General features: G+C 47.8%; 1 protein-coding gene across 2 annotated transcripts in view; it reads right to left on the bottom strand.

The window, feature by feature from the left end:
* Positions 1–5,459, bottom strand: part of ERI3 (ERI1 exoribonuclease family member 3) — a 133,659-nt gene extending 128,200 nt beyond the window's left edge. For both annotated transcript variants that reach the window (XM_062004009.1, XM_062004010.1), the window contains exon 1: positions 5,380–5,459. The gene's annotated coding sequence lies outside the window, so the exon portion shown is untranslated. The remainder of the gene's footprint in view (positions 1–5,379) is intronic.
* Between the last annotated feature and the right edge of the window lie 8,428 nt (positions 5,460–13,887).

Here is a 13,887-nt window from a genome sequence, read left to right as displayed (position 1 = left end):
TAAAAAGGCAGGGTAATAAAGATGCTTTTTGTGGAACAGAACTGCATACATTTAGCAACACCTGGAACAGAGTATAACAAAAAATGTGGGACTTCCATTTTGGTAGCTGTTCAAATGCACACTCAGAGGTCAAATGTGAGCCCATATTTCAGCTGTGTGAAGATATAACTGAAGAAAAATAGAGATAACTTTTTTTTTTTTAAGTCAGCCTCAACCTAAACTCAAATATTTCATTGGACAAGCTACAGCCCAAAAATGACAGCACCTGGACACAGTCTGCGAGGCAGGAAACAACACTGAACAAAGCCAGCTTATCCACAGTCACCATCCAAACTTGCAAAAGAAAAAAGAAGTACATGAAGTAAAACAAACAACAAAACACAAAGCTTTTAGAACCATTTTAATAATGTCACATCATTTTAGACAGGTAAACGTGCATCTTCCATTTGTTAACCTCACAGGATCATCCCTTGAGCATGAATCCATTATGCTTCCATGGTTGTACTCACTTCACTTTTGGCAGGGTTTGGCTTCAGCACTGCTAGACAACCAAGCCTGAGTTTCAGCTTTCCCAAAGCATTGCCACAGGATGCCTATATGCTGTCCCACCATTACTCAGCTCAGATACAACTTGGCATCCATTGTTTTGTTTTTACAGCACTCTGCAATCGCACCCAGTCTCTTCCTACTATAGATGAAAAAGTCCCTGTTCTCAAGAACTTACAGTCTAAAATTAGATGCAGTCCAACAAATGAGGGTAACAGCAGAGAAGAATGAGGGTTACAGGAGCAAAGTCAGGAAACTGCTCATCCAGGAGATATGTATGTCTCAGTAGTTCAATTTAAAAAAGAATGATTCACTCTCTATAGGCAGCAGCTTCCCTCTATATGGCCATTGTGGAAGAAAGAAGCAAACATGGAAAGGGTTGACTAAAGAATGGAAGACACTCTTGGGTTAAGGAAGGTTTCTCCTGTTTCTTGAGCTCATTCTTCCTGCTGCGTTCCTTGGCTGATATGTCAAAGGCACCACCAGATATGTCAGAGCACCAGAATCTCTTCCATTGTGACTCCACAGACGCGATGGCTTGTGAGATCACAATGAGCGAGGCCGAAGGCGCTGATTACTTAGGGAAGTGCTTGCTGGGGCTATCGCACCCTACGAGGCTGGGAAACAAACACAGCTCAGTTCACTTGGCAGCACAGTGAAACCAACACAAGACTCCACACTGGCAGGATATGAACCCATCTGAACAGATCGCCCAGAAGCCATCCCAAAGATGAGCAGTATAATTCCACTCCAGTTTTATTAGGCCACCTCCACTAGGCAACCCACTTTCGTCAGCTCCTTGACTGGTCTCCTACGACAGGCTTTGCTGTGTATTTTTAAACCTTCTCCAAGAGTAGCTGTGAAAAAGCAACAGGTCTAAGCTGGAGTCTGAAGAAGTTCCACACAGTAAAGGAGTGGTCACTTTAGAGGAAGCGTAGAGGGAGGAAACAAGAATTAAAACAAAGAAGCAACAACAGAGATGGATACAGCAAAAGGTGGGAAAGCCACAGCCTAAGAGAGGTTCGGTATTAAGGAAAAGTTGCAGATGATCTGACCCAGAATCCTCTAGTCCAGTCTCCCGTCTCTGTGTGGGAGTCGTTTAGAAAATGCACCAGGGGAACACATACAAAATGGAGTTAACCAAGCCAATAGTTCTGGGAGGACAAAGGAGGCAGGCCTGTCCTTCCTGCTCCGTCCTTGCTCTCCTGATGATTACCTTATACCGGCTCCTGAGCTTGTCTGGCCCTTCTATGAGCCAATTCAACCACAGGAACCTATAAAAGGACTAACATAGCAAGACAAAAACACAAAGCAAGCTAGTTTCCTGCTGGTTTAGCTCATGAATCAGCTCAGGGGTAGGCTGTGTGAGGACCAAAGCTCAAAGGAGAGGATGGGCCCACACTGGCAGAAGCAGGAGGGAAATGAGCCACTGGAAGCTGTAGATGGGCTCAGTTGCTCACCAGTTGGACTGGCACAGTGCACCGCAGGATGGGAGAAGGGACCCTGGCAATGGCAGCACAAACACGTAAACTTGAAGTCAGAAAGTCCATTGCACCATCCTGTCTGAACCTCAGGTAATGCTGGCTATAAAGTTTCCACTTCATTACTCCTGAATTGAGCCCAAAGACTTGACCATCTTACAGAAAAGTTTCTGGCCTTTGAATGGCAGCATCAAGTCTGGAGGCTCCTCACTACCTGCAGAGAGCTCATCCCAACGGTCACTCCATTCGCTGGCAAAAAATAACACATCGTAGCTTTCAGGCTTTCTCAGCCCTGGTCTTCAGAGCAAGTTCTGAAATGTATGGCATTTCTAATCAAACCACAGCAGAGCTCCCAGTGCCAGAAGTAAGAGACTTGTAGCTACTACACTTCTAGTCAGTAACAGCTACTGTTGCATATTGGGCTAATTTAGTGGAAAGGAGAAATAGCAGGCCACCCTTTGTTTAATGGAATCTAGCACGCATAATTACTTGATTCTCACACACATGAATGCCACAGTTGTTCCAATCATTTATACAGCTGCACACCTTCGTTATCTGAAAAATGAACTTGAAGGTTAACGCCTGAGAGTGCCAAATGGATCTCAGATGGGATTCAAGGAGACAACACTTGCATTGCTCAACACACTGGTCACTTTTGATCTTCAAATGAACTCCTGAGTGTTAAAAGAAAGTCTGTACTCTGCCAAGCTCTGCCCTAGTAGACAGGCGAATACTCCAAACAGGGCATGGTTTCCACTGGTCTCAGCAAGCCCAGAAAACCAGCCAAGGAAGATGCTGACCCTAATATTCAACCACAGAAAAAAATAACAACTGTAACGAGTACAGCTGAAACTAAAAACAGAACAAAAATAAAAGCTTTTTTTGTTGTTGGGAGTGAAGTATCTTTACCTGCTCAATGTATCTGGAATAAATACAAATTCTCAGTTGGCATTTTGCCAGCAGAGGTGACTTCTCTTTGGGGAGAGAAAAGTTGACAAACAGTACCTAGCAGCAACAGCCAGCATCTCTGCTCTAGGTTACACATCCAGAGCCACAACTAGTCCTCTCCTGGTATATTAGCTGATGTAGAGATATATATATACACACACCATGCTGGTATATGACACTGACACTGTGTGTCTCTGTGATGACAGTTTCCAGCAACAACAAGTGCTTCAGATCCAAGGACAGACTTGTGACAAATGCAGAGCTGCTCAACAGCCTTCATTGTTCCCCTGTGAGTGCAGCCACAGTGGCCTGTCCCACACCATTAACCTAAACTTAACCAGCCCTGCACTCCACAGTCTCATGGCCCTTACTGGAGGTGGCTCCTGGATCCATACAGGGGCGGAGTCAAGTCCAAAAACTTCATGCCTATAACTCTCTTCCAGAACTCCATTTCCAAAATTTAAGGGAGGGGAGGAGGAAATATAGTAACAAAAACTAAAAATCAAGGCCTACCAAAGTTAACAAAGTCAAAACAAGGCAAGTACCAAAACAGCCCTAATCAGGCCTCCTAAAGGAATCAAACTCAAGTTAAGTACCTCTCAATTGCAGAGTGGAAACTTCAGGTCATGTCAGTGTATACTCAATCCAAGGACTTCTTAATTTAGCAGCAAGCATACAAGAATTTTCTTTTTAATGCTGTAATAGGTTTTTTTCTTTTGGATTGTGGTAACACTGAAATCTGCCTGGCTGTATGCACTCACTCTTTGAAAAACAAACCAACCAACCACAAAACTCCCTCCAACACCATCGATGGAGAGCAACCCAAGGTTTGAGATTAACAAGGACCAAAAAAGGGTCACTCTTTGAAACAAGACAAAGCATTTAGTCCCCACTGTAGATTAACAAGAAAACTCGGTTGCAAAGGCCAGAATTCGGTACTTGAAAAGGGAAACAAACGTTTCAAGTTAATTTTCCCCAGCCCACACACTGAAGAGTAGCCAACTGGACATTAACACATCACTGATTTTAATAGTAATTCATTCTTGGAAATAAAAGTTCCAATGCCAACTTTAACAAGTAATGAGCTGCTACAACGTTGCAAAGAGCAACTAAAGGATAAAATAAATTCCAGTTACTGTTAAAAAAAAGATTAAAATCCTCAAACTGTCTAACAGCATCTGATGGGACAAGTACCTTTGAGCTGTACCTGGCCAGAGTCCTGCATACCTCACCCTTCCTGACGCACAGCGCAAGCATTAATCTACCAGAAAAATTGTTGGTTCCTTGCACTGCAGTTAAAAGAATACTGAGTTCTGACTAAGCAGCAGGTGTCAATCCACTCATTTCTGAAACCAAAAGCTCAATAAGGAAAAGAGATAGGTAAAAAAAGTAGTAAAACAAGTGTCAGGCTTCTTAGCAAACAGGCCAGAAACGACCACGTAAACCCACTAGACACAGGACTTGTAAATGACAGAACATAAGGAGTAAATGACAACATCTTTTCATACATCTCAGTTCAGAAGAAACACCTGTAACAGTACAGAGCAAGAAAAGAACCGGAGAAGAAATTCCTGCTGCCAGTCAGGAAACAAGTAAACGGATCTTGCACTTCTAAGCCTTCTTAAGTTTACTTCAGTCTCAAGATCTGAGACAAGTGACCAGTTCAGTATTACAGGAGTTTAAAATAAAATAATAAACCAAACCACTTACTCCCCTATCACCTCCATCTACGAACCTCTGCAACCCAAAAGGTACACGGCCAACCCTTGCTGCTGCCCCTCGCTCACAACCCCTACTCCCCAGGTGGGCAAGTTCTTCTCCCTCCTCCCAACAGCAACTGATTCTACTCCGGCTGGGACCTGGGGGACCGCTGCCACCGCCACCCTCAAGACTTCCACCCCAGGCTGAGCCCAGGGAGCGTCGGGCCCGGTAGCCCCGAGCTCGAGTAGAGTGGAGCCGGGGCTCGGCGTCGAGCAGGCGAGGCGCTGCCACGCAGCCCCAAGCCCTCCCTCCGGCCCGGGGCCACCCCCCTCGCTGTCCTCAACGGCCTCCCCACACCCCCGCCGCCGCCTCGGCCCTGCTCGCAGCCCGGCTCGCCGCCCCGCACCCCCGGGTGGCCAGCCGCCGCCCCTGCGCAGGCCCCGCTGCCGCGGGGGGCCAGGCCGCGCCCCCCCCCCTCTTCTCCAGACCAGGCCTCCACCCCCCGCCCCGGGCCACGGCGGCCCCACGCCTCCGCCAGGCCTGCCGGGCCCCCGCGCCGGCCGGGCCCCGCCGCGGCCGTGCCGCCGCCCGCTGCCCGGCGGCGCCGCGTCCCCCCCCCGCGGCGGAGGCCGCCCGGGCCCGGCCGTCCCCCCCCCCGCCCCGCACACACTCCGCACCACGAGTCCCCAACACCGCCACTCACCTCCGCGCACTCTGACCCCTGACCCCGCTCTGAGCGGCAGCGCCGCCGGCCAACCGCAGCGCCGCCTGCCGCCGCCGGGGGCGGGGCTTCCTCCGCGCCGCGCCCCCTCGCGCAGGCGCGCACGGCGCGGGGCACGCTGGGAGTTGTAGTTAGGCGGTGGCGCCCCGCCTCTGCCCCCCCCCTTCCCCCGCCGCCGCTCTGTGCCCGCGCTTCGCCGCCGCCGCCCCGCCTCGGCTCCAGGCGCCGCCCCGCGCGGGCCCCTCGCTCCGCAGAAGCTCACCTCCCCCCGTCCTCGCAACCCCGTGTGTCTCCTCACACGGGCCATCCCATCGCACCCCCGCTACCACCTGTGCCTCTTCCCCGAAGCCTCCCCTCACAGTGCTCTGCCCGGGCCTCAGCAGATCCTGCCTTTGGCAAACGCGGCCTCAGCTGTACATGTACTGTCGCGCTGGTGCGGAGCTCACGTTGGCTTCACCTGAGGGACACCGCGTCCCCTGTGCGGTGCCAGTGCTGCCTGTGCGGCTGGGCCTCACGCAGGACCCCTGTGTGGGGCCTCCCCTCGCCCCCAGCCCTGGAGAGCTTGATGTTATCCTGCCAGAGGCTCTTCCAGGGACTTTCACCGACAGGAGTTTCACAAAGTCAGGAGTTAGAACTTGATTTATCAGAATTGATCAGGGAACTGAAACATCCTTCTAATGAGGAAAGGCTGCAGGACCTGGGGATGTTCAGCCTGGAGAAGGAGAAAAGACTGAGGGGGGACCTCATTGACACTTGTAAGTACCTAAAGGGTGGGTGTCAGGAGGATGGGGCAACGCTTTTTGTCTTTTGTGCCCAGGACTGGGGGGTAATGGCCATAAGCTGGAACACAAAAAGTTCCACTTAAACACAAGGAAGAACTTGTTTGGTGTGGAGGTGAGAGAGCCCTGGCCCAGGCTGCACAGGGAGGGTGTGGAGGCTTCTTACCTGGAGGTTTCCAAACCCACCTGGACACGTTCCTGTGTGACCTGAGGGAGGGGAATCTGCTTTAGCAGGGGGTTGGACTGGATGATCCCTAGAGGTCCCTTCCAACCCCCAACGTTCTGTGATTCTGTGACAGATAGAACAGATCCAATATCACCATTGATAAATACACTTACTGCAGTAGCACTAATATGTGATAAAAAGGGCAGCAATGCTTATCCTGAGGACTCCTCACCACAAAGCAAAGCAGCACAATCCTTACCAAGAAGGCATTCCTGACTTGGTAGAGAAGGAGGAGGAGGAGGACAGCTCATCAACTGTCTCACCTTGGTCTTCAGTCTCTTTCTCCCTGCTGTGTCTCTCTAAATTAACTTAAGAAGTGATGCAAAAACATTCAAAAGGCTAAAAAGCTCAAAAGCTCTATTTGCCTCTCCTTGGAGACATTTATACCCCAAACTTCTCTGCCCTCTTGTTTCACATGATTTGGGTGGAGAGTTAAAGAACAGCCATATGTTTAGCATGTACCTCTTTTTGCTCATTATCATACTTAGGGATGTCAAAGGGCTGTTAACTTTAACATTAATGTCACGGTTAATGAAGCAATTATCTCAGTCTGGGCACCGTGGCCTTGCTGAAACTGTTCTGAAGTTGGTTTTCTGCTTGATCCTGGGATTTATAGCCAAAGCAGGACTGTCTTGCCTCCACAAGGCTTCCTCCCTTGACTGCTTCTCATGCTGATGTCTCAGTCCTCCACTCAGGTCTGCACAAGAGATAAGCGGGCACTGACGCTTTTAACCCTTCATGTGTGATTCTCACATCATGGCACCACTTCACGTCACTCCTGATCGGGTCAATGCTGTCAGTGCTGATAAGTCCATGTCAGTCTTAACTGTTCCCTGGCAGGGCTGCACCCATAACTGCAGCTGATGCTGACCACTGGTTCCCCCCTCTGTTTGATTTGGATTAAGACAAGGTCAATCCCTTGGGAAAACTGAGACTGTCCTTCCTCCTTCTCACTTGGATAACAGACAGAAGCTTCCAGTTCTTCTATGTTCATGCAGCTCTCTGATCCTAAACGTGTGTCTGGACATTACCCAGCCTCCTCTAGACACCTCTAAACTGTGGCATCTCCACCTCACACATATGGCTGGCACCCTCAGCCAGGATGCTCACATCCTACCTGCAATTATACCTAATCTTTAACCCACTGCCGCGTCCACTACCCTGGGAAAGTAAAGCTGCAATAACAAGCGGACTAGCTGGTGCCATTCTCTGCTTTGCTTCCTTCCTTGCCCCTCACATTAACCCTCAGCTCCGCATTTCAAACCAGCAGCTCCTTTGCACAATCCCTGACACTCCACATGTGTGCAAAGGGCAAACTCAGAGTCACCAACTCTCACAAATAGGGCTGCAAGGGATCCTAGAGATGACCTCACTCGTCCTTTACCCACAGGCAGAAGCAGTCATACCGGTCTGTCATCTTGCTGTCCTCTTCAAATCATCTCTTACACCTTTCTCTGGCTCTGTGCCTTAAAAGATTAGGCAAAGGTAAAGTGCCAGAGTGCAGAGATGGCTGACTACCCCTCCCTGCAAGGCAGGCTGCTTGCGTGTTCCCAGCTGCCTGGCCAGATCTGCCTGCTGCCCCTGCCTTTTAATTGCCTTGCCAATTTTTCAGGCTGGATTTCTCTTTTTGCTCTGTTTGTAAGCAGCCTTGAACTTTGGAGGCCTGAATCATGAAAGTAGCATGTCAGAACTATAAAAATACCAACAGCAAACCATTTAATAATAGAAAGGGTTCCTTTAAGCCCTCTTAGATTTGGCATCTCTCAGCCTCCCACCCACATAAGCAAGGATAATGTGAAGTTTTACTTCTAAGCTTAGCTGTATCACTGTGATTTGTCGAGCCTTTGGTGACTGATGTATGGTTTGCCAGGGGGCCCAGGAGTGTGAATTGAGGGCCTTTGTGCCGCAGTGTTCCTTGAGCAATCTGTCCCTGCCCCTCCTTATCGGGGATGGAAACTGGCTGAGATGTGCTTGAAATTACACTGCAACCCCCAAACCTTGAAATTTCGGGCTCACAACCTGCCTGTGTTTCTAGGAGGATGAAAGACAGAGGAGGCCTTTTCACTGCTGACCTCTGCATCTCACAGTACAAAATATTTTTCTCAGTCTAGACAAACAATGAATGGCTCACAGATGAGCACATGTCCTTTTTTCATTAGCCAAGCCTCGTGCTGTTTCCCAGGTTGTCAGGCAGCACAGCAGGCAGCAGATTTCCTCCTGCCCATTTTTTTGGGGGGGGAGTGGTGTTGTTCAACTCCAGGCAGCAACTAAGCACCGTGCAGCCACTCACTAGCTCCTCACTCATTCCTTTCCTCTGCCCTCAGTGGGATGAGGGAGAACCAAAACCAAGTGAAACTTGTGGGTGGAAATAAGGACAGTTTAATAATTTAAATACAAAATTAAATATAGTAATGATAGTAATAGTGATGGAAATGAAGATAACAGAGAGAGAAATAAAACCCAAGAAAGACAGTTGATGCACAATGCAATTGGTCACTGTGCACTGACTGATGCTCAGCCAGTCCCCAAGCAGCGATTCACCCTTCACAGCCAATTCTCCCCAGTTTATGTACTGGTCATGATGTCATATGGTATGGAATAGCCCTTTGGCCAGTTCAGGTCAGCTGTCCTGGCCATGCTCTCTCCCAGCTCCCTGTGGAAACTGAGAAGTCCTTGACTCAGGATAAACACTATTTAGCAACTAGTAAAACATCAGCGTGTTACCAATATTATATTCATACTAAATCCAAAACACAGCAGTGCACTAGCTACCAAGGAGAGATTTAACTCTGTCCCATCTGAAACCAGGATAGGGGAGGACCTTTTTTTGCATCTGAGCATCTGCAATAACCAGTGACCACATCTTGGCTTCTGCCGGTCTCCATGACCCTTTGTCATAATTGAAGCCAAACCATCAATGAAGCCCCACGCAGCTGCTCACTCCCTCTCTCTTCCCTCTCCTCCCATGGGATGAGGAGGGGAATTGGGAAAGAAAATCAGAACTATAAGAACAAGTGTCATAATTAAACTAAAATATCATAAGAATAATAAAGTATAATTCTTCAGTTAAGGTCTTTATTCTCCAGTAAGAAAAATTAAGTCTAATAACAGTAATTAAGAGAAATGAAACTGAAGAAGGTCAAGTGATGCCCAATGCAGTTGTTCACTACCTGCTGACTGATGGCCGAGAAGTGATCTGCCCCTTATGGCCAACTTCTCCCAGTTTATATACTGGGCATGGTGTGCTACGGTATGGAATAGCCCTTTGGCTAGTTTGGGACAGCTGTCCTGGCCCAGCTTTTTGTGCACACATCAGCTTCCCCCTACCCTGGGTCCACTCACTGTCAGGGCAGGGTGAGAAGCAGAAATGGCCTTGATGCTGTGTGAGCACTGCTCTACAATAACCAAAACACCTCTGTCTTACCAGCATTCTCTTCAGCATAAACCCAAAATATAGCTCTGTAGCAGCTACTAGGAAGAAAATTAACTCTATCTCAGCTGAAACCGTTGTGAGATCCATACAGGTTGTCCTTGCAAGACTGCAGCGTGATAGCCTTCAGCAACTGCACTTTCAAAAAGGTCCTTTTTTCTGTCACAGCTATCAAATGCTGAAGAAGGCACCCAAACCATTTTGAGAAGAGACATGTTTCCTTAAATATTGCCACAGTTTCTGTAGTGTTCATATCTGAGCCTGTCTTAGGTGAGTGTGCATGTCTCAAATGAACACTACAGGCCACTGAAAACGTCACCTACAGATTAATCTGGCTCACTCCAGGCTTCTGGAAAAATGGACGAGGGAGATCAATAGATACTCTGTGGCCTGCCTATCAATGCACATGGCTCTTGTAGCATCTTCACTGGGAACAACTCCTCTCCCCAAGGGACTCAGTCAGTGGCAGAGCTAGGAAATGCAAAGGTGGACAACTGCCACGGGGCCCTGGGCAAGCAACACTGAGAAAATGGCTCATGCAAATAAGGAAAAGTAGCAGAAAGGGCTGATAGTTGCTGATCAGGGTCACCTTATTTATTCCTGGTAGCACAGCCCGTGCCTGCCCTGCTATTCCATTGCCTTAGGATCAATAGAATCAGCCCTCTGTCAGTCCAAGAGAAAGTGAGTGTGCTTCAAGAGCAGCTGTGGTGTCTTAATTGCTTGTCCTACTTTAGAGATTTTGGGATGACTAGAAGCAGCTCAGTGGAAACAGGGTCCATGCTGAGGCCATGTCTGGGCTGTCCTGATTTACACAAAGGGCTATCTCCAAACACTGGCTGGAAAGGGTAGCTCAGAACTTCTATCTCTGCCTTCCTCTCCTTACGTATGGATTCCCTGTGCTGCTGCCAGCAGATGCAGCTGTTTGGTCTGCAATTACCTGTAAGTTTTGTTTGGTTTAAAATACCAATAGTTTCTTAACAAAGCATCATTTCTTTGGGCACAGATGTGCAGCCACCTCTGTGCTGGTGGATGGATGGGGCTTTACAAGAAAGCAGCAAACCAGTGGGGCAGGTAAAGGCAGAAAATACAGAATAAACCCCTCCAACCCCGCAGGGCAGCTCCAGGAGATCCTCTGTATCAATAAAGGGCAGAGCCCATCCTAGCCCAAGGTGAAGTATCTGGGTCAACAGAGAGGAGAAGGGAGGAGAGTCCTAGACACTGCCTGCCTCCCCAGCCCTGCTCCCTGTGCCTCTTTCCCAAGGGCCCGAGGCACAGCTCCTTTAAAAGCAATGGGATTTTTACAGGATTCTGGCACAAAGGAACGTCACCTCGTTTTAAAGGCGACTCCTTTAGTTCTGTTCAGCTGCTTTTGCTGAATGCAACTTTTAAATGTCTTATAATACACATGACAAGTAGCCTTGTATCACTGTTTTCTACTTAACAAGTTAATAACGTGCCAACCCAAATCCTTCAGTTCCTAACGCCACCGGTGGGACTCATTAACCAACGGGAACACATATTTAAGGGAATACTAATATTCACAATGTACATTTTTATATTCACGTTGTCATTCTTGAAACCACAGCTCAGTTCATGTATTCTGTTGAAACATTTGTTTGCAGGGGATTTCTCTGTCCCTTCTCCTCTAAACACACGCACAATCACCAGAGAATCATTCTGGTGAATGATACTAATGACAGCTTGTCATCACGGGAAGCTATTCCTAGCTGTCAATTAAAGGGTGTTTTGAAAGAAAGCAGCTCATTCAACACTGGTGGGAGCAAGTGTGTCTCCTTGTTTGACAGTAACCCCCTTGATGAATTTGGGAGCAGTGGCCGCAGCAGCTCTGTGAGGCCAGGAAGTTTGCAGATGCAGCACAAGGTTCTTTGGTGATGACAGCAGAATGTAAAGGTGCTGATGTCCTCAGCAAAGGAAAGGCAAAAGAGGATTTCAGATCTTGAAAGCAATCCACATGCAGGTGTATAGGTGAGGAAGGCCAGGAAAGGATTCCCATGTGTACTGAGCTGTTCCTCTCCCTCTTGTTATAGAATTTCCCATCCAACATCCCAATACATTTATCAACCTCCATCTTCAAGTATGTTTGTTTACTTGCCCATACTAACATGAACAGAAGGCCTTCTTTGGGTCTTCTCTGCCTGATAGATGGGAAATTTCTTCTAATTCCTTGATTAAATGTATTCACAGTTAGTTCTCACTCCGGCAAAATGGTCCTTTGCTTTAACTTCAATGCTTTTCCTTCCCCCCGATGCACCTATAGGCAGCTCTCAGATCCCAGTCATCTTCATCTTCTTTGTTTTGCTGGGCTAAACCAACCACATTATTCTCACATCTCCTCAACACCTTGGCTTTCCATCTCTCACACCATCTTAGTGGCCCTCTTCTGCACCTGCCCCAGTTTCAATTAAATTGTCTTGAGCACGAGTGCCCAGGCTGGTATGTGATATTCCTGAGCTGGGCTCCAAGGCCTTGTACAATATTTGTCACTTGACCCTATAAATATCATTCATATAAACATGCTTGATTTCTGTATTTCCCCCTTCAACAGGGTGGTCCACTCTCAGGGCTTTCTTGTTTCTTTTATTTTCCTAAGCACTCCTTTCACAGTAATAAAAATGTACAGACTCAGTGGGGATCTGTTTTAACTTCAAATGTGCTGATTCAGTTCAAAAACCATTAATTCAGCCGGAATCGGGGCCGTGGGGTGGAAATCCTTTTCCAGTTAAAACAGAGGTGGGAAGGACAGCCTTTGGCAGGCCAGAAAATAAAGTGCCTTATACAAACGTAGCAGGAGATCAGAAGCTGCCTCTTGACTGGGCTCTGATAACAGAGGACCAGGGAGCAGATCAGGATGGAATGTCTCTGTAGGAGATCTGCTGTAGCTTGGATTTGAGCAAAGCTCTGGAGTTTGATGCACGGGAGCATTTTCTTTCTCTAACCTGTGCTTTGCTGGGTTGGACACGATGGTGCCTGCCCAGACCTCACATTGACTGAACGCTCAAGGTGCTGTACAAAGCTGACCAAACAGGCTGGTCTTGTCTCGAAAAATACCTCTGGTATTCAAGAGCAGAAGAGGATGCAATGAAATGCAAAGCAAACACAAACAGCTGTGCAGCTCGGGCTGCACGCCGCCACAGCTCCCCTCTGCATGGGACTGGTGCAACTGTCCCAGGCACATGGGACTTGGTGCTGGACGTGAAGTTGTCACCAATGTATGTGCTTCAGAAAGCAGAACCACACCTGGGTATGTTGCTTGGGTAAGGAGGGAGGATGGAAAGTGCTCAGTGAACCCAGATTTGCCCCTTACTCCCGCTTTGTGTGTGGGATGAGCAGGAAAAGTACCTCCATGTGTCAGGAAGGTGTCAGCACCAAAGCACCAAATGAAATGACCACTCACCACAGCATTTCCACAAGATGTTTCACAGAAGGAAAACATAGGCTGAACATCAGGAGAAATTTCCTGAGGCTACAAGGCATTGAATTGTGGGACTGCCTTCCAAGAGGAACGGAGGGAACCATGAAAGCACCATAAAACATCCCATCAGTGCCAACCTGATTCCGGTTCAAGGGAGCTGCACTGAATCATCTACCATGCCTTTTCCAGCTCTCACTCCTAAAACTCAGACCCAAGAAGTACAAAGAAAGAAGGACAAATGGTGATGTCAATTTTGCTAAAGAAATACAACCCTTCTCACATCATTGTGTGTCATAAAACCCTTGTGCTCACACTGCAGATTTAATCTTGATATTCCAATGCCATCCGCAAAAAAACTCAGTTTTAACCCTCACAGTTTATATTGTCACTATAAACGCTGGTAAAAAAATATTGTACAGTTGGGTGCAGTTTATTTTTGATATTTTAATGGCTACAGCAAAGCTCCATTGCTAACTAGTAAAAAAAGAAGGTAAAGGAGGAAAAAGTTGCACGTGTTTTACAGCTCTGTCGTCATGGGAAAGCTGGATTTCAAAGGGAGGGCACCAACAGCAGTGCAATGGGACATTTTGAAACATTTTAACCCTTCTTAATGAGACATTTA

Source organism: Colius striatus, chromosome 10, assembly GCF_028858725.1.
Source record: "Colius striatus isolate bColStr4 chromosome 10, bColStr4.1.hap1, whole genome shotgun sequence".
Taxonomy (NCBI): Eukaryota; Metazoa; Chordata; class Aves; order Coliiformes; family Coliidae; genus Colius; species Colius striatus.
Note: the sequence above shows the minus strand (reverse complement) of the source record. Positions and strands in the feature narration are given on the sequence as shown.